Here is a 24,318-nt window from a genome sequence, read left to right on the forward strand (position 1 = left end):
CCTCCAGCGCGCTCTCAGACTGCAGTGGCAGGAAAGAGGTCCCGGGACTAGGGACCCACTCAACAGGAGGCCAGTCCTCTTGCCCTACTTGTGTGTGTCTTACTGGAGAAGGCAGCAGTGTAAGAAACTCTCTGATCCAGGCCGGTCCCTATTGGACACGGTTCCTCCTGGGAAACGTCCTTTGCCTGCTTCACACACACAGGGATTTCAGTTTCTTGGTGATTTTGCTAGATTATTCTCTAGGTGAAACAGGAGAGAGCTTAGACTACACCGACCCTGTCTCCCTGAGGATCTTGTCTGCAGGTTCCTGAACACAGGTCTAGCTTTCTGCTCTGTTCACTTCTTTCCATTGACGGTTTCCATAGAGTTCAGACTGGGCTAAGCCAGGAGCTCTGCCTGGAGGAAGAGAAATTAGAACAGAAGGAACCTGTTTCCCAAAATCCAATTTGGTTAGCAGGGTTATTTCTTCAGTGGAACCAAGAGCGTGAACCAAGTCCCTCTCATCTTTAGATGAAAGCTCTATCATTGCCTGAATTGCCAAAAATAACAAAAGCAGTCAGGTTTTTCTTTTTTCCTTTCCAGGGCATGCGAGTCTTTCTAAACCCCTACCAGTCTTTGTCTTTTCTGAGGGTAAAATCCTCAGCAGGCTGGAAGTTGTGATCAGTTTCTTGGTGACTCCTCTCCATCTTTCTTGTAGAGTCCGCTCACCTTTAAGACTCTGCTCAGCCTTGGGTCCTTGGCCAGCTGCTATGCATTTTCCCTCCGAGAGGCAGCTGCTAGGACTACTGGTTTGCCTCTTCCCCAGGGGTAGACTTCCTACCTTGGGACCACTGTGGTTAGGCATGAAAAGCTAAAGCCTGATCTAATGAACTGAGGCCGGGCCCTCCTGACAACCTCTCACGGGGAGTGGAATAGTGACACACTTTACTCTGAGTTCACAAAATTGATTGTTTACCACACTTCCCTGGTTCTCCCAGGAATTCCTTTAGAGACACCTAGTAAAACCTGAACCAGGGCTTCCTGTAAGATCTGAGGGCCATTCCCTGGGAGAGAAAACAGTCATGAGTCTGAGGTGCTTGTTCCACGGGCTCCCTTTACCTGGTGCAGACCTCAACCACTGCTCTGCCTTTGTGCAGAACTGTACTAGTCCTGTGGGAGGAAGACCAGCCAGGGCACAGGAGGGCCAGACAGAGCGTGGGTGGGTGGGAGTGGTACGCCAGATGGGGGGTATGCGAGGGTGTGGGGTGCCTAATTGTAGCAGCGGGGCGCTATGAGCTAATAATCTCCTATGCATCTTAAGTTCCCTGTGAGTCTGCCTCTGCAGAGTGACTGGGTGATGTGGTCTCTGAATAGGCACAGTACCTGAGCAGGAGATGGAGGACAGCAAGGGGCCCCTGTGGCAGCTGGACACCCCTTTCCCATTGCAGCCTCTACCCAAGTCAGACGCTGTCTCGGGTTGTTGCTAACATTGATTTCCCTCCAGAATAGAGAATGAGAACTCAAACTCATCTATCACTGAGAAGGAGAAGAAATACCGATGGAGTGGTGAAGATAGTGTGGGGGCCACTGTTCTTTGGTGTCAGAGAACTTTCTCTGTTTCAGAGCTGCTGTTTACAGGATCACTTTTGTTTGTATACCTCCCCCCATCCCCACCAAACCAATCACAATGTAAGCGCCTAAATAACTCCAGGTGTGAAGTTTTCACACTTCGCCCCTCCCTTCTCTAGAAAAGAGGGAATTAATTTGATAGGGAACAAATTAAGAACATTAGGATGAAAAATCAGCCTCCTAGGTTGGTAGACTCAGAAACCAGGGTGAGGAAGGAAGTGCAGAGGGGCTGGAAACAGGGCAGGTAGGGTGGTTGCTTGAAAGAACCTAATAAGAAAGGGGTGATGTTGGATTTGTTGGGTCAATAAGCTCTCTGGATACTAAGCTAATTGTTAGGACAAAAGAAGTGCTGAGCCCAATAGATGAGACTGAGAAAGCAAAGCACAAAGGTAAACGCCAGTCTGATCATTCCTACCAGAAAATCAAGACAGCTTAAAAAAACGAGTTTAAAATCTGTGACTCTTGCAAATGTGCATGTGTAGACAAACAAGTAAATGAGCCTGTTTGAGTGTAATAAAATTTCTGAGAGCCCTAAGACCTTTTATTTCATAATATGGAGTTCACATATAGGCTTACATGTATAAAAGCAAAAAAGCGAGTGTGGTATATTTTAAAGAATAAAATTATTATCTTATGTCTTAGAAACTGCTGGGCTGAGGATCCAGGTTCATTCTTCTTCATTTTCTCATCATGTTATGCTTCATTTGCACTATTATGAGGTGTCACTTACAAGGCTTGCAGGGTACAGAGGGAACTCATGGCTACCCTACACGTCTTTGTGCAAGCTGACCCAATTGCAGAATCTGTGGTGAGGATTTTCTTAAGTGCATATACATGAGAAGCAGATTTGGAGACCATTTCAGTACCCCCTCCTATTTTGCATGAATTTAAAAACATAAACGGTGAAACAACTTCTGTAGAAAATTATTTTTTCCAGTTAAATCAGCGGAGAACTGTGTAACTGTAAATGATAAGAAGCAAGCTTGCTTATAATTAAAGCCAACTGGAGTCCAGAATAGACCCGTGCTCAGCCAGTACTGCTTTTGTGCTATGCCATATGTACAGAGCATGGGATGATGTCAGTGCTATGCTCAGGTTCCCATTTCAGCTCCCAGCCTTCCTCAGCACCCATGCTCTGCATACTTTAGAAAATTAGCTGAGAGCCTCTCAATATTTTCAGCAGATACAGAAAGGAGAAAGCCATCACAGATCTTAGTAACCAAAGTCTCCTCCAACAAATATGAGCTCTGGGAATTATAATACGGTGATGAGGTTATGCCATTAAAGGGCAAGAGGGTTTCCCCAAGGGGAAATGTTAACAAATTTTAAAGCGTGACTTGTATTTGAAGGAACTCAATGATACTATATAAGGGTAATATTTGTAACAGAAATTTATAACATATTCTTCCAAAGCACTTTCAAGGTGCATGCCAAAGTTCTAAGAGGAGTGGTGGGTTTTTGCAGGGAGCTTGAATATTTTTCTTGTGCGGCTACTGAGAATTATCATAGATGGGCCAAACAATCAAGCCAGATCTTTGATCAGAGTCAAAGAGAAATTAGAATCAAAGCTTTGTGGCTCTACAGCCCAGGGCAATTCCATGATCTCAGAGGTTTTTAAGCTCAAACAGAGAGGGTCCTTCATGTGACTTAATGGCTGATTTCTTGGAGTTGAATTTGTTCCAAGTAATACAGTCATGATATTTGTGTCCAACATATATCATCAGTACAATGTGTTACATATAAGACACACTCATCTGGTGTTTCACTGGTATGGTCATTAACTCTGCTGAGGAACTTTCTGCTGCATGCTGGTTGATAGCAACTTTCCTAGTTCTTTTGGATCCTATCCAAGAGAATTGATGAGCAAAACCTTTCACAATGTATCTTATCTGACTGAAAACTTTAACAGCTCTGGTCATTAGTTACTACAGAGGACAGGAGACTTTTTGACTCTGAATGTTTGGAACAGACAATGCTGCTCCACACTTCTACTGTTGACTTTGTAAATAAAATGGTCATCGCTTTACAGGACCAGCATCATCATATATGCTTACATGGGGGAGGGGCCACGTAGGAGGAACCAGTGCACTTTTAGTCCAATCAGCATTTATACCGTAGCTCTAAAAGTGCATGCTACTAGGAAATGTTAATCTGTAGACAAACACAATTCCTCTTTAAAAACAAGTATCTCTAAACATGATGATAAAAACCAAAACCCTACGAAGGTTTTTTTTTTTGGTTTTTTTTTTTTTTTTTTTTTTTGATTTTTGAGACAGGGTTTCTCTGTAGCTTTTTTGGTTCCTGTCCTGGAACTAGCTCTTGTAGACCAGGCTGGCCTCGAACTCACAGAGATCCACCTGCCTCTGCCTCCCGAGTGCTGGGATTAAAGGCATGCGCCACCACCGCCCGGCTTGAAGTTTTTTTTTTATATGTAACAGTTGTCATCTATACTCCATCATAAAATGGTTTGGTAACAATATAAAACAACTGAATTTTATCACAAGTATCTTTTATTACCTTAAATATTAATGCGCTAGAAAGCGCTCCTTGCACAATCACCTTATTTCAAAGTGATGCATTCATTTCTTGTAGCAAAACCACAATTTCGTGTTTCAAATAGACGTTGGACTTGTTTCATAAATGCATTTAAGATGGAAGGTTCATTGATTTAAATTTACACTGATGTGTAAATAATTGAGGCAGCTTGGTCTGGCGGTGATAATTCTCAGAAACACATCCATGCGAAAATTTGGCCATCGCCACTGATCGGAGTTGTGAAATTTGTAAAGCTATTTCTCTTTTCCAAGACTGTTTTGTGAACACATAAAATGAAAATGCGATTTATTACTGTACTAGGAACAACCAATGAGATCATGGATTTCATGATACACAAACTATAGTAGTTTCCTAATATTTAGCAACTAAGAGACTGTAAGCAGTAGTTATGTATATATTGAATCAACTGAGTTCTAGTCCTGAGCCCACCAGTTTATTAACAGAGTGACTCACTGGATTGATTTCATCTTCGAATATCAGTCTCTTTTGACTCTCAAGTTTGATGAGAGAGTCATTCTCATTTATCACTGTGGCAACAGAAGTCTAAGTAAGTTGAATCAGTCACACCCACAGGATCACATCAAACCAGTAGGAAAATAGGAAGTGGAATGAATGTCTTCCAATGTATACTCTTCCTTTATAAAATATGTTTCCTTGAAGCCCTTGGGAGGTCATGGCTGGGACTGATCTTATTCATTTACTTTTCCATCTGGTAACTTGATCATCAAAGGTTTAAGTGTAGGTGTTAAATGAGATTAAGCTTATCCCTCAGGATAGAATAGAGTCCTTTCTGGTATAGAAAAACCATTGAGCCACCCTTCTCTGTTGTTACCTATCCTGTTAGTGAACCATCAGAGCCTCAAATATGCTATACCTTATACTTCTCTTTTATGCACATATTTAATACATTAACTACCTTAATAACATTTAGCATGTTGTATATTGTTTAGTCAATGAAAAGAGCTCCATGATGGTTCCATTCTCAGATTCCATTGAGTGTAGAATCTCTTTATTTCTTCATGCTCTGGTTGTCTTTTCCAGAGCTTTACTGATTCTAGGCATGCTTGTCCTATTTTTTCCATTGCTATCATGAAACACCCAGACAATTGCAGCTTAAGGGACAGGGCTCACAGTTGGAGGATATAATCCATCCTCACCAGGATCTTCTTGGCCGCAGGAATCCTGAGCAGTCGAAGTAGTTACATCCATACTTGAGAATACTGAATGCTTGTGTTCAGCCAGCTTTCTTCTTATAGGCAGATCAGGACCCAAGCATTGATGGTTTTGCTCACTATTAAGATGCATCTTACCATCTCAATGAACCTATCAAAGTATGATCAGAGTCATGTAGTAGGCTAGCCTGATCTAAAGAACCCCTCCCTAGTGTGTCTTGAGACTTGATGGCTGTCAGAAGTTGACAATAAACAGGATCACAGTGTGTTGTAAAGGTACATTGAAATCAAGTTTCTTTTTTTTTAATATTTATTTATTTATTTATTCATTTATTTATTTATACAATATTCTGTCTGTGTGTATGTCTGCAGGCCAGAAGAGGGCACCAGATCTCATTACAGATGGTTGTGAGCCACCATGTGGTTGCTGGGAATTGAACTCAGGACCTTTGGAAGAGCAGGCAATGCTCTTAACCACTGAGCCATCTCTCCAGCCCTCAAGTTTCTTAAATAATCTGATTGTCCCAATATTTGCTCAAGCGGTGACTCACCTAGGTGCCTAAAAGTCCTGTCATGGGGCTCAGGCTCAGGGTTCAGCTGCCTAATGATCTCCCTTCCGCTAAGACCTCAAGGAAAGTTTTTTTCAGAAATAAATGCCTTTCCTTTCCACCTGATCTTTATCTTGGCCCATTCTTGTCTACACAGGTTGTAAAATACCTCTTCATAATGAAACTTCTAAAATAGTCCAAAATGCTAGGTTTTTCAACATTAGTCAAAACACTGCATCCTTCAAATTTTGACAGAATGAAGTGAAATCAGCTATCTTTGCAAGTCCATATCCCTATGGCACCTTTACATAAAGTATCTCATTTCATCATCTGCGCAGGCTTGGCAGCGTGTATGGCCATTATTTGTTGACAAAAAAACAAGATCAGAGAGATGGTGATTTTGTCAGGAACTCCTAATTAATAAGCACATACTTTATCTTTTACTATGACAGTGTGATGAGAACTAGCTTTGAACCCTGCTCTGCATTTGACTGTTGACCTGAGTTATGTCCAGTTGTCAACACACTCCAATTCAGTTACCAAAATGCTGTTGCTGTTCAACATTAGCCAAAAAAGTATAGCTAACTCATATTGTTACTAACAATTTCCACAAATATATAGTTTTCATATATATGTGTATATATACATACACACATATACATATATGTATATATATATATATATGATTTCTTTATTGGTACACCAGAAAGTATATATTTGTGTGGTACTACATGGTGTTTAATGCACTGTATGTATAATATAGATCAAGGAGTTTTTTTGCTCATTTATCATTTTCGAAGGTTTTCACTGTCAAGAATTTCCAGTGAAAATAAATTTATACCTAATTCCAGAAAGTCTGGCTAATTGTTAGTCAAAATGTAAGTAGCAAAGTGTCCATGGGTTGATAAAGAATGACATTTAAAACTCACTTTAAAGTAATGTCCTCAGGGTATTAGAGCTGAATAACAGCTGCAGTAAAAGGCTTTATGAGCAAATGATGGTGAGTCTCAGACAGAGTCTTTTCCAGCCATCAAATCAAGATAGTTACACAAACTCCATTGTGGTGATTACTGGACATAATGGCAGTTAGGTTTGTGAATGGGAACCAAGGCAGTATAGAAAGGTGTTGATCTAATATCTTTTCAAGTTATGTGTTTACATACACATGTATATTTTACAAGGCTTCTGTAAATCTTATAGAAACTCCTTTTGTTTATGGAAGCTCCAGTTTAAATGCCTTTATGATATAAACTGATGTTTTATTTTTTCTAAAGCAAGGTTATAGATTTTCTATGTACCATAAAAACTTGGTAATTGACTTTTTAAAAATATGTAACTTTCATTAATAAGAACAAGCATTTGATAATTTCTAAGAATTAATAAAAGCCTCAGGCGAATAATTAGACAGTGCTTTGTAATGTGTGCAAGATACAATGCAGCAGTATTTAGTAATTTGGACAGTATTTGTGCAAGGCTGCTTTAATTATCTGCGTATATTGAACTAACATTACAGCATGTAATTATTTATGTGGTCCAGCCTGTCTTGACTCGGAGTTACCATCTGGTCATCAGCCCCCATTTTTCTAGACAACAGCAGAATGCAGAGTAAATAAACATAAGAGGTAATTTAGATTCTTCCTTAAACAGACAGCTTCAAATTCTGAAATACCTACTTTATGTTAAGATTTGAATTATCTGCAGTATGAATGGCTGCAGAGTTTAGTCACATTACTACGAGTGGCTGTGATGTAATCTAAAAAATGCATTCAGGAGAAACATGGGCGCCATGGTATTCTCATACTAGTCCAGTAGCATTTTGTCTGAGCCTGCAGACTCATGTTTTAAAGAACTGTTCTTATCCTGATGGATTCTACTTTGAAATTTTACAAGATATGTCCTGCTACTATGAAGAAGGCTTTTGTTCATGTCTGTGTATTTACGCTATCTTTTGTGTAGTTATATTTTTCAGTGATCAAATGTGTTACAATTTGATGTAGAGAAATAATTCTCAGCACTACTAATCTAGACAGGTTCGGGAATTTTTGTCTAGAAATTGTATACAGAAACTGAATTTTCTATTTGGTTTGCAAGGCATTATTTTATAGTCTACCTTTTATATTTCATATCAATTTTTGAAAATCTTGTCATATCTGAACATTTATGCCTGCATAGTCATTGAAATGTCATCATTTTTTTGGATTATGTTTCCAAAGTAGAGAAAGAGGCATTTTCCTTAATATTCTAAGCTCCGTTTCCTTGAAGTCCACAGTTACCATTTTCAATACTGTAATACGCTGTATCAGTCATTTTTCATGTCTACTGACCAAGTAATAACATATGCTGGAATAAGATGAATAATAAATTAATCTCTGTCAGCAAAGTGGCTAATTGGTCATGCTGGTGAACATGAAAACAGCATATTTGGTTATTTGTTTTTTCCACTTTGGTGGTCCCCTTTTCTTGGGATTTGTCCTAAGCGAAGTGTACAGTCTTTCTGCACCTTTTGGACAGTTATACTATAGGAAAAACAAAACTCCTTTTTCAGACTTCTTATGGACAGTTTTTTAAAAGACTTGGGTTTTAATATATGTGTGTGGAATGCTATTCAGACATCTTTGGGGTGGCTAAAATGCAGAACAACAAGCCATTTGCCTTAACAGTAATGAAACTTTTGCCCAAGTCATCTTACTTTTAATGTAAAACCTTTTTTTCTTTTCCATAAAGTACATTAAATTTTAATTCTCTTTACAGCAGAAATTAATTTAACTCTTGCTTTTTAGTAAAGTGGTAACTTTAATAGAATAGTGAATTTGCTTTCTGATTTCTCCCCAGTATAAAGACTATAAACTAGCCCTATGCAAACGGTAGAAAATGAAGTCAAGTATATCATATACGTATTGAGTAGTGTCTTGGTTCTTGTTATATGCCAGGTACTGTTCTAACTTCTAACAAAGCATCAAGGCATTTGTTCTCACCACCCTCTGAGTTACATACCATTAATACCACCTCCAGAAATGAGGATATCTTGATACAGTGAAGTATCAAATAGCCCAGTTAACTGGGGTGATAGGACCTGAGTTTATATTCAAGCAAGTACACTAGAAAGGTCAATCCTCTAAATATGATTTCTCTTAACTAGCTGAGCATTTTTTGTTTTTCCTCATCTGTTCATTGCCAATGGCCCATAATAGGACAGATAAAGAGACTGTCCAGATTTTTTAAACTTATTTTATTTACCAGTCATTTCTTTGTAAGCATATTGCCTTTTCCTTATCTTCCAATGTGTTCTTGGGTCTTGTGGTTCTTAACTCCACAGAGTGTCCGAAGGCTTCCCTGCACCTTCTTCCTCATCACTGCGTGTGTTTTGTCTAATTTATGAATCTTCATATCTGCCACCACATCAAGAGCAAAGGAGTGATTGATTTAAGATGTTTATTTATGTTTATTAACTACTTTCATTTTGCTTGGCAAATATATCCCCTACCTAACTGATAATCCGCTGTGATAACAGGCTAATCTAGAAGTACAACTGTGACTTCAAATTAAAAGTTGGAATGAGTCTGGTTATGGGATTACATTTTTGAGGAGACAGGAGCCCTTCTGTGTGTTTAAGTGAAATAACTATTTCTCAAAGCAGGTTATAGAGAAACAAATGACGATTAATAAACTACTTTAAGAATCTTAATTTTAATTGCCCTTTTAATTAAGAAGACTTGAAGATTTTAAAAATCAAATTTCATTCCACATATTGCCTGGCATTACACAGTTACATAAAGAAATTAAGCATTTCTTACAGCTCAGTTCTGTGTAGCTTGGGTACTAGATTATGAGTTGGGACAATATCCAGAAAGTATGGTTAAAACTTGCATGCATAAGTTTCTTAATTGTTTGTTCTTAAAAATCTTTTTGCTCACTCAGTTTAACTCTAGAATTTTTGTTCATTTTATTCACTGATATCACTACTTTCTCCAAAACTCTGAGAATTCCCATACAGACCTTAGCTGAGATCCACTAAGGAGCAGACCTTTCGCTAGTCTCAAACTGTTCAGAACTTCTGTTTCTAGAATAAAATGAAGCTCTTCATATCTGTACTCCAAGAGCATTGTGAAGGCGCGATACTTCATATGTGCTGCTGGCATAGGACCTGATTAATTATCCTGGCATCTCAAAGTGATAGACAGGCCTCGCTCTAACAGGGCACATTCTCTTCTCTAGAAAGGGCAGAAAAGGCTGAGCTTAGCTATGAAACCATCTGTCTACTGTGGGGGTCTTAAAGTGAAGCTACCTTCCCATCATTCTCAGGTTATAGTTGCTTAAAGGTGAAGATAAGCCTAAAATTCATTCTTGTTAGCATCTGCTTCATCCAAAGAGTGTGACAACACAGGTTAACCAGAAAATGTTTTGTTTTAAGCAAACAACTTGTATGTCCCTGTGGGAGCTTCATGAGGATTCATGTAGTAGCACTGAATTGTCAAGGCTGCTGCTGCAAAATGTTGATGGATATTTTTCAAACTTTTTGAAAATTCTACTATAGTTGAGTTTACGCCTTTTGAAAATAGAGTAGGAGAAGGCAGAACACAGAGAGTGGGCTAGAGCAGTTGAGGAGAAAGATTCCATCTTTCTTTGCTCAAACAGCCTCTGAAAACATCCTTGAACACAAATCTACCTTTACCTGGATGCACTCAGAAGGAACGAGATTTTAAGAAGGAAATAGTGCTTCCTGGCTCAGAGCACCCGAAGTCACTTCTTTTGAATGGCATCATTTTGATGTTTATTACAAAGTCAGCTATGCAGTGTCTTACCCAATTCAAGCATTTAGCATACTAAGTCAAAGAAGAATTTCCAGGAAATGTAACTTATTTTATCTGTCTGTCTGTCTGAATGTCTGAACTGGTTCTTTGCTGGAATGTTTGTGCATGCAGTACCCTCAGAGACCAGAAGAGCGTATTGGAGCCCCTGGAACTGGAGCTATAGATAGTTGTGCCTAACCGTGTGAGAGCTAGGAATTAGAAGTGGTCCTCTGAAACAACAGCAAGTACCCTTCAGCCCTGAGTCGCTTCTCCAGCCCTCTCCTTTAATCACCTACTTTTGAGAAGAGCCTTGTTGATTTCTTAAAATAAGTGAACAGCTTCTAACAGGCACTTTATGTTGATGTTTTAGTTATTTGTTTCTACTTATGGAAAAAGAGGGGCTGTTTCATGAACCATTGGGATAGGCAAAAGCTTGTGCCCATTCAGATTGTAGTGATTTCATCTGAGTGACCAACAGAATGTTACACAGAGTGAGGAAGATTCACTCTACAGTGTGATCCATCAGTTTCACTTCCTAAAGTGTGACAAAGACTTTTGATGCCATCAGCAGCCAACAGTTTTAAGATTTGGGTAAATCTTTTAAAGAAATCTGGGTTTGACACATGAGGCTAGCTTTCACCCCACTACTTATGAGCTCTATGCAGTGATTCCTCAACCTTCCTAACCCTGCAATCCTTTAATAAGTTCCTCATGTAGTGGTGACTCCAGCCATAAAATTATTTTGTTGTTACTTCATAACTGTAGTTTTACTACTGTTATGAATCATAATGTAAATATTTGTTATGCAGGATATCGGATATGTGGCCCCTAAAGGACTCGTGTCCCGTAAATTGAGAATTACTACAGTCTAGTTCCTGTTGCTCGCTTTCTTTCTTTCTTTCTTTCTTTCTTTCTTTCTTTCTTTCTTTCTTTCTTTCTTTCTTTCTTTCTTTCTTCCTTCCTTCCTTCCTTCCTTCCTTCCTTCCTTCCTTCCTTCCTTCCTTCTTTCTTTCTTTCTTTCTTTCTTTCTTTCTTTTTCTTTCTTTTTTTCCATATGTTCTTGTTTGAATTTAGGGTTCCTAACTTCTGGCTTCTCATTTGTTAGAGACATTAACATTGTTTTAGCTTTCTTACATGTCTTTTAGTACTCTACCTCACATCTTCCTTGAAGACCATGGAATTCTTTTCTGCTAGCCACATGTTGAGAACCACTGCTGTAGGACGTTTGGTGAATATGGAGTTCTTCAGATGGCGTGCATGGCATGTAGGGAAAAGGGTACCCCAACGAGTAACCCTGGAGATCTGACTCATGACACTAGAAGTATTTAAACATCAGAGAAATAATTTCCAGCCTGAAAGTGGGAAAAGGTCTTCCACAGGGAGGAAGGCCTTCAGAAGAGCTTTGAATAATTAGGTGTTAGGTATAGAGAGAGGCATTGTTATACAAGCAAATAGCATCGCCTACTTTTTTGAAACTTATAATTCCAGTGCTAGGAATCAAACCCAGCAACTAGATGCTCTGTCTTTAAGTAGAGTCACCAGCTTTACTTCTGTGTTTTTTCAAAACCAATAAAATTATATAATGATTTGAAACTCAGGTTTTCTTAGTAATGAAGTTTAGGGGCTCTGATCGCTGATGATTAATGATCACTGTGATCAAGGATGAGTGTGTGTGTGCGCTCACACATGCATGCATACATGCCTGCCTGTTCCTGTGTGAGTGTTATATTTTGCTTAGACTTGGCGATTCTCTCCTTGCGGATGCCTTGAAACCCTCACTAGCAAAAGGCGTGCAAAGGCAAGACAAATGATGGCAGCATGTGTACGGGGAGCTGACTGTTCTTATGTAAGCTCGTTCATTCAGCCTCCTCATTCACAATAAGTAGATATTTAGGCTATTACCAAAATGTGGGTGTTTACACAAAGTGTACTGGCAAATCATGGTGGTAGTAAGTGCCAAAACCCCAGGAACCAACCAGTCAGCAAATGCTTATCAAGTATCTGGTACTTGGGCTAGGGCATTGTCTTACTGGGCTGAAGTGCCTAAAAGAAGCTAGAAAAATCCAATTTGTGTCTCAGGATCTCAAGCTAACTTGGATGTCTCTTGTAATTTCAAGCACACAAGGAGGCCTTTCTGTCTGGTGCAGGATCACCAAAAGAACAAAACCATATATATTTTTTTATTCTCCTGATAGTTTTCCTGCTGTTCCAATGACCCTATAAGAACACCCTAAGCCAGTGGAACACATCCTCCTTAATGACGCATTGGTAATTGGGAACATGTTTATTTAAATTTCCATTTTCATGTTTGTAAATCACCTAGGGCTTACAAAGTATTTTCTTATTTGATCTCATTCAAGATGCATTAGAATCCTGTAAATTGGGCGTGGCAAGTTTCTCCCACATCTTGAGTAGGAAGTGACTTGGTCACTTGCATTGCCTGAGTCAAGTTTATAAACATCAGAGAAGGGTCTTTCACTCATCATTCAGGTTCCCTGTGTTCAAATACAGGTAAACACATATTCTGTGTGTGCTGACCTTCAAGGATCAAGAGTCTAAGGAGTTGAATTATTCTCTGGGGATGTGGGAAACACTGAAGTCCCCTTAACCCAAAACTTCTGGCCAGACCAGAAAGAAAAGTTAAAATAGAGTATTTTTCCCCTATTGAAATAAAAAGACAGTTTAGGGGAAATGGTCATGAGAACTAATTGATGGTATATACATTTGTCTGTGTAATATTAAAATTTCTTGTTTATTAGGGTTTGCAAAAGATAGATCTCTTTAAAAATGATTTGAATTCAAAGCATGAACCCACTGGCTTTTTGTCATTGTTGAAGCAACTTAAAAAACAATGAATATGACCTGGAAAAGCACTGAGGCCTAATACATCTTTATTTAACTAATCTTATAATGTTTTTTAGATGAACAGTGACAAGGAGCTATATATAATTAAAATGCCCAAAATTACTTGCAGGGAATTATTAAAAAGCACTTGGAAAATTGAGATATTCTGTCAAAAACTTAATAATTAAAGCATTCTATTCTTCATGGGGATGACAAGTTTATAAAGATACTCTCACTGAGAAAATGCCTTTTGCTTATTGTGGCACAAGATGTTGCCTAGCTTGCAAGATCATCACCATTCCCCTTGAGGCAGTCTCTCTAGCTAAATAAAGATGGGTATCTCCAGAAGTCATCAGTGAGCTTGGTGATCAGACTGAGGCATGTTCATAATCTTAAGTGAGCACTCCTTTTATTTTTAAAATAGCATTCTAATTTCCTAAAACTAAACTCTCTGAGGGTGGTAAGTATGGTTTGTGTTCTCTCTTAATATCCCTCAGCGAGTGCTCATAGTACTTACACATGACCATAGCAAGTTCCTGGGAGTCTTCCTCTGTGGAGAAACAAGAACACGTGTGCTGTTAGTGGGAACGTATTGAGAGCTATGAACAGTCAATCAATAGTCTGTAAACAGTCAATAACATGTATTTCTCCCAGTATATGTGACTGAATGCTTCGACATTCACTTCTTAGTGTCTTGATATGCTTTTACTAAAATAAAAGGACTTGGAAGTTAGAGGTACAATGTGACAGTGCAAGGCTTGAAGACCTCTCTAAAACACTCGCGATCTTGATCCTCAGTGTACTGAGTTCCATAAGGAATAAGTGAGGAAGTGTCTGTAAAATGCTATGCAGTTGTATTATGGGAAATTAAAGCATTAAAATAATGCAGTACGTTAATCACATAAATAAACTTTCTGACATAAGCTAATGACTCTTAGATTTGAAACTTTATCAAAATCATGCAGGAGGTATATAGGAACCTTAATGTGACTGTGTTGTACCCCAGGAGAGATTCCTTAGGAAATTTGTTAAAGAATTTGCATTTTAAATTAATCTTCTCAATTTTGGAAAGTCTAATGTAGATGGTCCTTTCATAACTCTCTGAGAAAGGGTTTCTGCTGTTGTGTATCAGGAACTCCATTGGATAGCTTCATACAGCCCCCTGCAAGCCTCCAACATGTTATCTTTGAACATATATTATCACAGACTGATTTATATCCAGCTAATACTAGAGGAATCTTGTCAGAAAGTATCTCAAACATGATACCTTCACACTAGTGATCAGTTACTGTGAATGTGATATTAACTAGGGTTCTTGTTTTGTTTTCTTTTTTAAGACAGGGTTCCTCTGTGTAGTGCTGGCTGTACTGGAACTCATTCTGTAGACCAGGATGGCCTTGCGTTCACAGAGATCCATCGTAATTATTTTTTTTCTAACTAGGGTTCTAACAAGTTGATAAATGTATTACTCTTTTCTAGGAATGTCTGTGGGACATGAAATTTAAACTGCCTGGGTATTCCCTCTAGAGGATCATGTTCACTGCTGATTGCACACATGTCCTCAGCTACCACTTGTCTTTCCTATAGAGGTATACTTTGAGGGGAAAGTGTATGAACTAACACAATTAGATATTCCCGTACGCAGTCTCCTTTTGTCCTCCTGGTTAATCATCCTTTGGTCTATTTTCAATATCCTTAGAAAGGATTATTTTAGTCCATTATGCAATGAAAGGTGGTGGTGTTATTTTAAGTTAAAAAAAATAATGGTTAACACTTTTTCTTTGACCAAGAAAGCTTTGGGGCAGGTGTTATACCAGCATGCATTCCATCATATCCTATTTATAGCATTTTATATTTTGTCATGCCATTTCCCAAGATTTCTCCTCTTTAATGTTTGTGATTTTCCGATGTTAAATATTGCATGAACATCCCTGTCTTGGTCTTCTACTTAAGTCAGACATCCCTTTTTAAAAAATGACAGTGTAATTGGATTGTAATTCTGCATTCTTTTTGAACTTACTAGAATGACAAAAATACTTCTGGAGTGAGGCCCTTGGAACACCAAGACTGATTTTAGCATGCTACCAAGATACTCATAATACTGCAAATGAAGACTCTGAGACCAGATTAGGTACCCTGATCCTAGCATTCTTCCACAGTACTGAACTGCCCTTCCTTCACCATTGTTCTTGAGGTACCCAAATGCAGGCCAGACTAGTCATAGCCAAACCCTCCTATGTGAAGACTTTTAAATCAAGTATCTTCCATAACATTAAACAAGCCCCAGGAAACTAATAAGTTTCATGTATATCATAAGAAGAGTTGCTCTTAGTTTTGACCCACTTTATTCATTAAAATTTCCTTGAACTGAGAGCAGTCATAACTCCCATGCACTCCATTAAGCTGACAGTTTAAATTATTTCCTTGTTTAATTTATAATACTATGGAGATTTTTTTATAGCAGGGAGGTAAAAGCATCGGAGGAAATGGTATTACGAAGAAGGATCTTCAATGTGAGAGTCCTTGGGGAGGTGAGACAAACACAGAAGGATGCCACCTTGTTCTAATAATCCACTGCTGGTCTTGAAAGAAGGACACTGAGAGCTCTCTTACATTTTTGGTTTCTCTCCTGTCAGTTTCCTGGAACATTTAGAGCTCTTAGGGATTTCCAGAACATTTGTTATGACTCACCATCACTATCAATGTGAAAGAGTTGGGTAAGTTTGAGAAAAAGATGATTGCACCACCCATAATAGCCAAAGTAAACTACTGAAAAATTTTGGCACATGCTTGTTTTGTAATTTGTCTTTACATAATTAAACATTTTGAAAAGAGGATAGTACTGAGTAAACTGTTTTTGCAAATATTTATTTTTTAAGCAAAAATGTATGGCTGCTGGCCCAGTTGTTGTGGGTCTGGAAATCTCAGCTACTTGGGAACCAGATACAAGAGAACTGCAATGAGTTCAGGGCCTGGCTGGACTCCAGAATGAACTTAAGTCCAACATTGGCTGCTAATGAGGTCCTGTTTCAAAAATAAAACCTAAATATAAAAGAAGAGTTTAGGATGTAGTTCAGTGGTATGGTGCTTTTCTAGTATGTGTTCAACCTTAGTGTAAATTATTTATTTATATATATATATATATGAAATAAATTTTACTTACATATAAATTATATATAAAATGCTACATTTCATGTGTTAATATATAGTGTATATAAATTATATATATATCACATATATAATATATGGTAAACAAATAAAAAGTTAACTTGATTTTTTAAGTTAATTAATCATATTTAATTAACATAAATTAATCAACAGATTGATTGCTGAGGACTATATTCTGTACTATTCTACCAGGACCATAATTATTCTACCAATTTTTTTGATGTTGGACATTTCAACTGTTGCCATTTAAAAATTTATAAGCATTGCTATTACACATGATGGCTCAGTATAAATGTGTATGTTATGCACAAATTGGGAATTATAGGTTGGAAATATTAGATTATTTACTTCTGGTACTCATTGTTGAACCCAGTCCTCCTTCCTCATGCATTTCTTTACATTGTCTAATAGAGCAGATCATCCCTGAGGGCAGTAGATAGTGTCAGCCTGTATCATTTGTGAGTAAAGAAAGCCACACTGTTTTATCTCTTACTATATTCTTTTGACCTTTCCTGTGTGTGAACATCTTCTCCACTTGTCAATTACATTTCAACAGATTGCAGAGATCTTCCCATTTCCCATCAGGTTACAGAGGGCGAGTTGGGGCTCTGTTTGCTAACACTAATTTATAAGAATTTGTCTGTTAATGTGTTTAAAATTTATTATATTTACTATTTTTGTGACCGACATTCTTTTTTTTACTTAAAATAACTAAATATTTAATTTTATTTATGTTAATATTAGTAGTAAGAATTTAATGCTTTATGGTAGTTAAACCTATTCCTATTCTCTTTTATTTTTAATTCCGTGTCCATTCATCTCCCCAACCTGTAGCCCTTGTATCTTACATCTATGGCATATTTTCTAGCATGCTTTAAGGTAAATTTTGATAGGAATGAGGAGGGCAAGCAGTTCCATGTCAGTAGTGAGGTACAGAAAGCTCTCATAGTAAGGTCGAGAGATCTGGAGTGGAACAAAGGAAAGAAAATTAGTTGGTAGAATGTGGCAGCCTGAGGAAGTCAGGGCTATGGCGCTAGCAAGCTAATCCTGGCCTCTGCCGCTGGCTATGGTGCTGAACTGACATGCCCTCCCATTCACGATGATCTCTTCAAAGATCTGAGATACATGCTGCTTCACTTCAGGCAGAGATCCTAAGTGGAAAATCAAACTATTCATGCAAGTGACCCACAGAGGACTGCTATCTAGCGTGATAAAGGATACTTTTCCTTGTTACTGATTTATTTTTAGTTAAATAAGGCTTGATTTAAATATGATCTAATACTAATAAGGACAACTTAATGGCAGAATCAACCTGTTTATAACTGCATCTGATAATATCCAGGTCAAACAGTAGATTTCCATCCTAGCTAGTGAATCTCAGGTTGGTTCAAGCAGGTATTTTGACATCTATTATAATCGATTTTGTTTGTCTTGAAATAAATGGAATAACAAAGAATGTCCTCTTTCATCTTCATCTTCTTTGAATGGACCTAGTACTTCTGAAATGCATCTATGTTGCAGTATGTATACATAATCCCTTGTTTTTGTTTTAGATTTTTTTCTGAGCAGTTTTTGAGATACCCAATGGTTTATTTATTTCTGTATGAATGAACATTTGGGTTGTCTCCAGTTTGGGGCTCCAATGAAATATAATTTGAAAATGTATTGCTTTCTATTGAATGTACAAAAGGATTGAAAAATTTAGGGCAAGCTTAGGTATGAGATATGCTAGACTCTGTCCCAAGCTGTCTTGGAGTCATTACATGGTTTTACACTCTTCAAAAGCCCATGGCAATCTCAGTTGCTTTCCATCCTGGTTAAATGTTAGTATTATGATATAAACAAATTCTACCCTTACATGCACTAATTCGTATTGTAGGTATTTTGGCCAAGATGTCTGAGGTTGGATCAGGGTAAGCAATTACTAGCTAAAATTCCTATGCAAAGGCAAGCATATGAATAAGAGAATATGTGCCTCAATGCACTATTTATTGTATTGTTAGTTCTACATAAATAAGGATGATAATCAATTAAAATGAATGAACATAGAAACAACCAGCATTGTGGCTTTAAAAAGAATGATGTTCATCTTCAAATACTGTTTGGTATTGGAAGATAGAGTTACAAGTAAAAGCCTGCAGGATGGCCAGCCAGTGGTCTTTTCATGGCCCATTTTGTTGATCTCATTTTCTTTTTCATTGTGTGTTGAAGCTTATAGTGGCCACTCCGCAATGTTGCTTCATGGTTAAGTAATATCTTAAAAAATTAAAATAATTATGAAAAACTTCTGTTTAGTTTTATATGTGCCATCCTCAGATATTGCAATTACAGTGTAATAATGTTGACGAATATCTGAGTAAGAAAATTTTATCTTTAATCTGAGAAATATTTTCTTTTGAAATAATTGCTACTGAAAATGTTTTATAGTTTTAGTTGAAATTGCCAACATGAATTCAACTTACCTTTCAACACAATAATGTGGGTATATTAATCCACATGTTACACATTAATACTGGAATGTGACTATAAATAATGTTTTTTTCGAGACAAGGTTTCTCTGTAGCTTTTGGTGCCTGTTCTGGAGCTAGCTCTTGTAGACCAGGCTGGCCTTGAACTCACAGAGATCCACCTGCCTCTGCCTCCTGAGTGCTGGGATTAAAGACATGTACCACCGCCTGGCTTACATAAAATATTTTTAAGTATGAAGACTGAGCCCTTCAAACAAAATTACTAAAGAAAAAAAAGCATGGCTTTATTCCTTTGTTTTGATGATAAATGATAGACCCTGTGAGCTCAGGAAGAGGCGGATGTCTACTCAGGGCACTTTGGAAAAATACCCTCAAACAATAGACCAGAATTCAAAACTCTCTCAGCTACATATATTTCTTCCAGATTTTTGTTTATTTTCTTTTGAAATGCTAATCATTCTTGTTTATTAAAGTCTGAAGATTATACCATTGTCAAGAAGGAAAATAACATGTTGACATCTTAGCTTTTAGCATGTTCACAAACATTACCAAATTAATTTCAAAATGAAGCTTTCCTAAAATATAAAGTATCAAGGGAAGTGTGCATATTACGATACTAATTCCTGTGCGTTGTCATCACAGAACTGAAGTGGCTCCTCATAAAGTGGTCCTGAAATTATGGACAATCAGGCCTTTTCTAATTCCAAATTTCAGGTCATTATTGAATATGAGTGTTAGTAATCATTGCTAATGAGATGTGCTTTGTGACAATGACAGGGAACTTCTACTTGGGTAAACCTGGCGTTGAATTTCAGCTCTGCTTGGTGCTATGGCATTAGACAGGTTCACTCAGGAATACAATAAAAAGGGTGAACCGCCTCACCTTTGTATGGTATTTGGATAGATTTATAGACTGTTTTTCATTTAGCCCATTTTAATCTCACTGCCCCTCTGTGGGGCCCAGAGACTGCCATTTCTGTGTCTTCTCGGTGAGACTCAATGGGGCAACACTGCAAAATCCTTTGTTATCCATTCACATCTTCCATCACTGCTTTGGACCTGCTGTCTAAATCCTGCAGATCACATGACTTTCTGTGTGCCCTGCCTTTCTGCTCCCTCAGCAGATGGGAGCAGTTGCTAGCCCTACTTTCCAATGAGTCATTCTTTCCTTGGCATCCATTGCACTGGGCTATGTTTTTTGCTCCTAATTCTGAGGATTCCATCTTTTCCCTCGTGCCTACTTTCTCCATCCTCTCTATCTGCCACCAGAATGCACAAATTCTATTTTGGATCCTCTCCCCTCTGTCTACCTTCTCTTTTTTAGTGATTTCATCAGCCATTCGCATGTACATTTCTCTGGTCCCAACTGTTCCTGTTGATATTTAAACCAGCGCTGCACTTCTTCCACCTGAAACTCTGGGAAGCTCTAAGAATAAACTGCAAACACCGTCCACACAATCAAAAACTTTCTTACAGGGTCAGACCAAAAAGATAATGTAGTTCAAAAACCACCAGTCAAGGACAAGGATGCCGAATTTTAAATAGAGGTGACGAAAGCACCGCCGGAGCCATATAATATGGGGCAAGTGTGACTAGAAATGATGATGGGGAAAGATAGAAGATTAAGCAGTAGAGACAGAGAGGCCTTGAAGAAGTACCTGACTGTATTGCTAGAGGCTAATCACCCAGGTCTCTGACAGGAACCCTACACATGACAAAGCTGAAGATTTTTTAGTTCCAAGCAAATTGACTCAATTTTTATGGTTATCCTCTCTCTTAACTTGAATTACCACTTTTCTTTTTTTTTTTAAATAAAGGCTTAAAATGCTTTAAACTTAATTTCTTTGACTCCACTTTCAGTTGATATTGCAATTTCTGTTTTATCTTCTAGATCTTTCCTCCATGTTGTCATTATCTGGCTTACTGTCCCATATCCTTTCTTTAGACATTTGGATGGTTTTCTAGTCTTCCTGCCTCTAACATTATACTCAGATCTCTCTATGTTCACCATGTTGGTATCGGGTATTGGACTCACGTTCACAAGTACGGTGCCAAGTGCCTTTACCCTTGCCTCAAACGTTTTACATAGTTTTTCAACTCTTTCCATTATGCCCTATTTACTATTTACTTTAAAATTCTCAAAAAAATTATGTTCTATAACATCTTTTCTGATTCTGGCAGAAGCAACTACCGTGCATGTAATTACTAAAATGCTTCCTTCATATTGGTATTTCATATGGCCTCACCTTCCTTGTTTGTTTACCTACTGTATTTAATAAGTGTTTGCTTAATGAACAAATACATATCGACACATTTAAAGAAATCTAGATCAAATAAAGATTTTCAACACTTCATTTTTTCTTTGAACCCTGATATTCTTTAAAGAATTATTGAAAGTCAGAATATTGACTATAGACTTTGCAGTGGTTTAAATAAATTTAAGGATATGAGAACATTCCTACAGATGTTATATTCATTAGTTTCCTGATGGTGATGTTGCTTTGTCTTCTCAGCATCTATTTGATCTTACTTTACACATTGAAAAGGCTTCTTCGTGTTCTTTCACTAAGAAATACATATTGAATACTCTGTAGATGACTAACACCCCAATTCTTCCCTGTTGGCTTTAGCCTGTGAGATCCACATTTAGAAACCGAAGGATTATAGAAATAATGATTTTCCAAGTGAAATTCAAGGCCTGCAGCATTATTTGGCAACCTGTCATAATTATACTTCTTGTGTTCCACCAAGACTGTTCATTAATCAGGAATTGTTAGCATGAATCTCTTCCATTTGTAGTTTAACAGGTGCTCTTGGAGACTTCTAGATGCTTAGATTTGAAACCAATAGTGACAATGTATTACTCAGGCAGTCGCACTCTAGAAAACTGGATGGGATTTGTTAATTAAGAAAAATATGGACGTGCTTAAAGTTTTCTGAGGAATTTGACCTATGAGCTAAATCTTGGAGAAATATTGTTTAATAGTTTATTTTTAATGCTGTTATTCTTCTAAGTTCTAATATAATCCGTCATGCAGCTGCTTCCCTTCAGCTTGTCAAAATCAGACTTAATAATGAAAATAATACTAAAATTATTTTATAACTTGGAGATATCATCATCTTCAGGGATTCATTGATATGTTAGTGATGAGACTGACATGGAGTGCCCTTCGGGTGAAATGTTGCTATAAAGACATGGGCTACCCTTAGAGCTAATAGGAACTTTTAAAATTTACCTCCATGATTTTCATCTATGAAATTGTGGGTTTGATGATTTAATTTTAAGGAATTACTATTTTCTATGAAGTGAGATGAGTGACTAGAAGTATAACTCATGAAAAAATAAAATGACTGTGATTTATGAGTAAATCTTTGGCAAAGGCAAGGAAGGGATATACTTCAAATTCATTTCCTGCCTCTTCTCTTTCTTGTTAGTTGTCAAGTCTGGTGATAAATTAAGGATATTTTCATAATTAGAGAGAAGCATAATTCTACAAGAGTTATTACCTGAAAAATCCCTTGTCTAAGAAATCATTATTGCCAATTTTTCATTTGAAGTGTGCATACATAGTAAATACAGTATCTTCTAGTTACCTGTTCTAATAATAGACTTTACAGATGTTTCTTAAGATTTGAGTTCTCCAGTCCTGCTCCCTTGCCTCTATCCTACCTAGCACAACATGTTTGCACGTGTTTGGGGTCTTTTTGTTTTTGGTCTCTTTTAGCAATTGCTTTGAGGCTGTTGTAACAGGGCTAAGGTGATTCAAAGTTAATGGCTTTAGTTGTCTTGATGGCAACCTTCCAGCTGACCCTTCTATCCGGGTAAGCCACTGTGATTCTGGTGACCATATGGACAATTTGTGTACAGTCCCTAGATTAAACAAACACCTCTTGGAAAAGTGTGTGACTTAGACTTAGATCTGTTTATTCTCTCTCTCTCTCTCTCTCTCTCTCTCTCTCTCTCTGTGTGTGTGTGTGTGTGTGTGTGTGTGTGTGTGTGTCTCTTTTTCTTTCTGTCTCTCCTTTGGAGTATGTTTTACTTAATGTATAATTTAGTGTATTAACATGCACACTCTCATAGTTTCTAATATACTGCAATCATCACTATAAGGTTAGGATGTTTCCATTGCCTAACACCACCCTTTCAAATCTTCTATACTCATCACCAGTCCTTTCCATTATCCCTCTGCTCCCCCAACCTAAGAATCCACAAGTTGCCAGGCATTGTGGTGTATGCCTTTAATTCCAGTGCTCAGGAGGCAGAGCAGGAGGATCTTTGAGTTAAAGACCAACCTGGTCTGCATAGTGAGTTTCAGGACAGCCAGGACTACATAGAGAATACCTGTTTTAAAAACAAAAGAATCTACTCCTCTACTTTTTGCTATTGTGGAGCTGCCTCTGCTGCACCTGCTCTCTCTCAGGCCTACGGCCATGAGACCGCTTATACAGAAAAAAGCTTGCTTTTCGATGTCATTGTAGTTTAGTTCTTCAACCACTGACCAGTCATTGGACAAAGTTTAGCTTTGCTTGTAACTCGGACAATTCTCATTTGTAGAAGGAGGCTAACACAGATTGCAATATTTTTAAATTAAATGAGGTAATATTTTCAAATCACTTAATGTAGCATCTAGCACCTATGCTCACAGATATTAGTTAACTACCTTTAGTTGTTTCATTGTTTTAATGATTATTTCCATTCTGTTAAAATGAAATGCAATGAATGCTATATTATTATTACCATTATTATTATATATGAAATAAAGGTGATATTAGGATACTGAAAATTAAGGTGAACTATTGGAATTATTGATGATTTCTATAATTTGCTACAGTTTAAAATAAAACCAAGTACAAAATACTAAATTCTTTCCATTACCAAGTCCTTTTTAAAAAATGAGACAGTATCCAGTCCTTCTCCCAAACTGCTACTCACTGGAAAAAAAAAAAAGCCTTCATTTTGTAACTTCACAATACCTTCTTAATTTTGTTTCTAAACAGTAACAGATTATTCTTTATGTTTTTATTTTAAAGGTATGAGCTTTGTCACTGGTTTATCCAGTGGAAAAGGCTACTCTTTTATGTACTGTAAGAATGGAAAAAGTACTCATTTTACTCCTGTCCTAATGAAGCACACTATATTCAAGAGCTTACATTCTATTCCTTT

At 37.5% G+C, this 24,318-nt stretch overlaps 1 protein-coding gene across 35 annotated transcripts in view; it reads left to right on the plus strand.

The window, feature by feature from the left end:
- Positions 1-24,318, plus strand: part of Nrxn1 (neurexin 1) — a 1,077,006-nt gene that overhangs the window by 653,280 nt on the left and 399,408 nt on the right. The gene's annotated exons all lie outside the window — the stretch shown is intronic.

The sequence above is a fragment of the Chionomys nivalis genome, chromosome 1 (genome assembly GCF_950005125.1).
Source record: "Chionomys nivalis chromosome 1, mChiNiv1.1, whole genome shotgun sequence".
NCBI lineage: Eukaryota > Metazoa > Chordata > Mammalia > Rodentia > Cricetidae > Chionomys > Chionomys nivalis.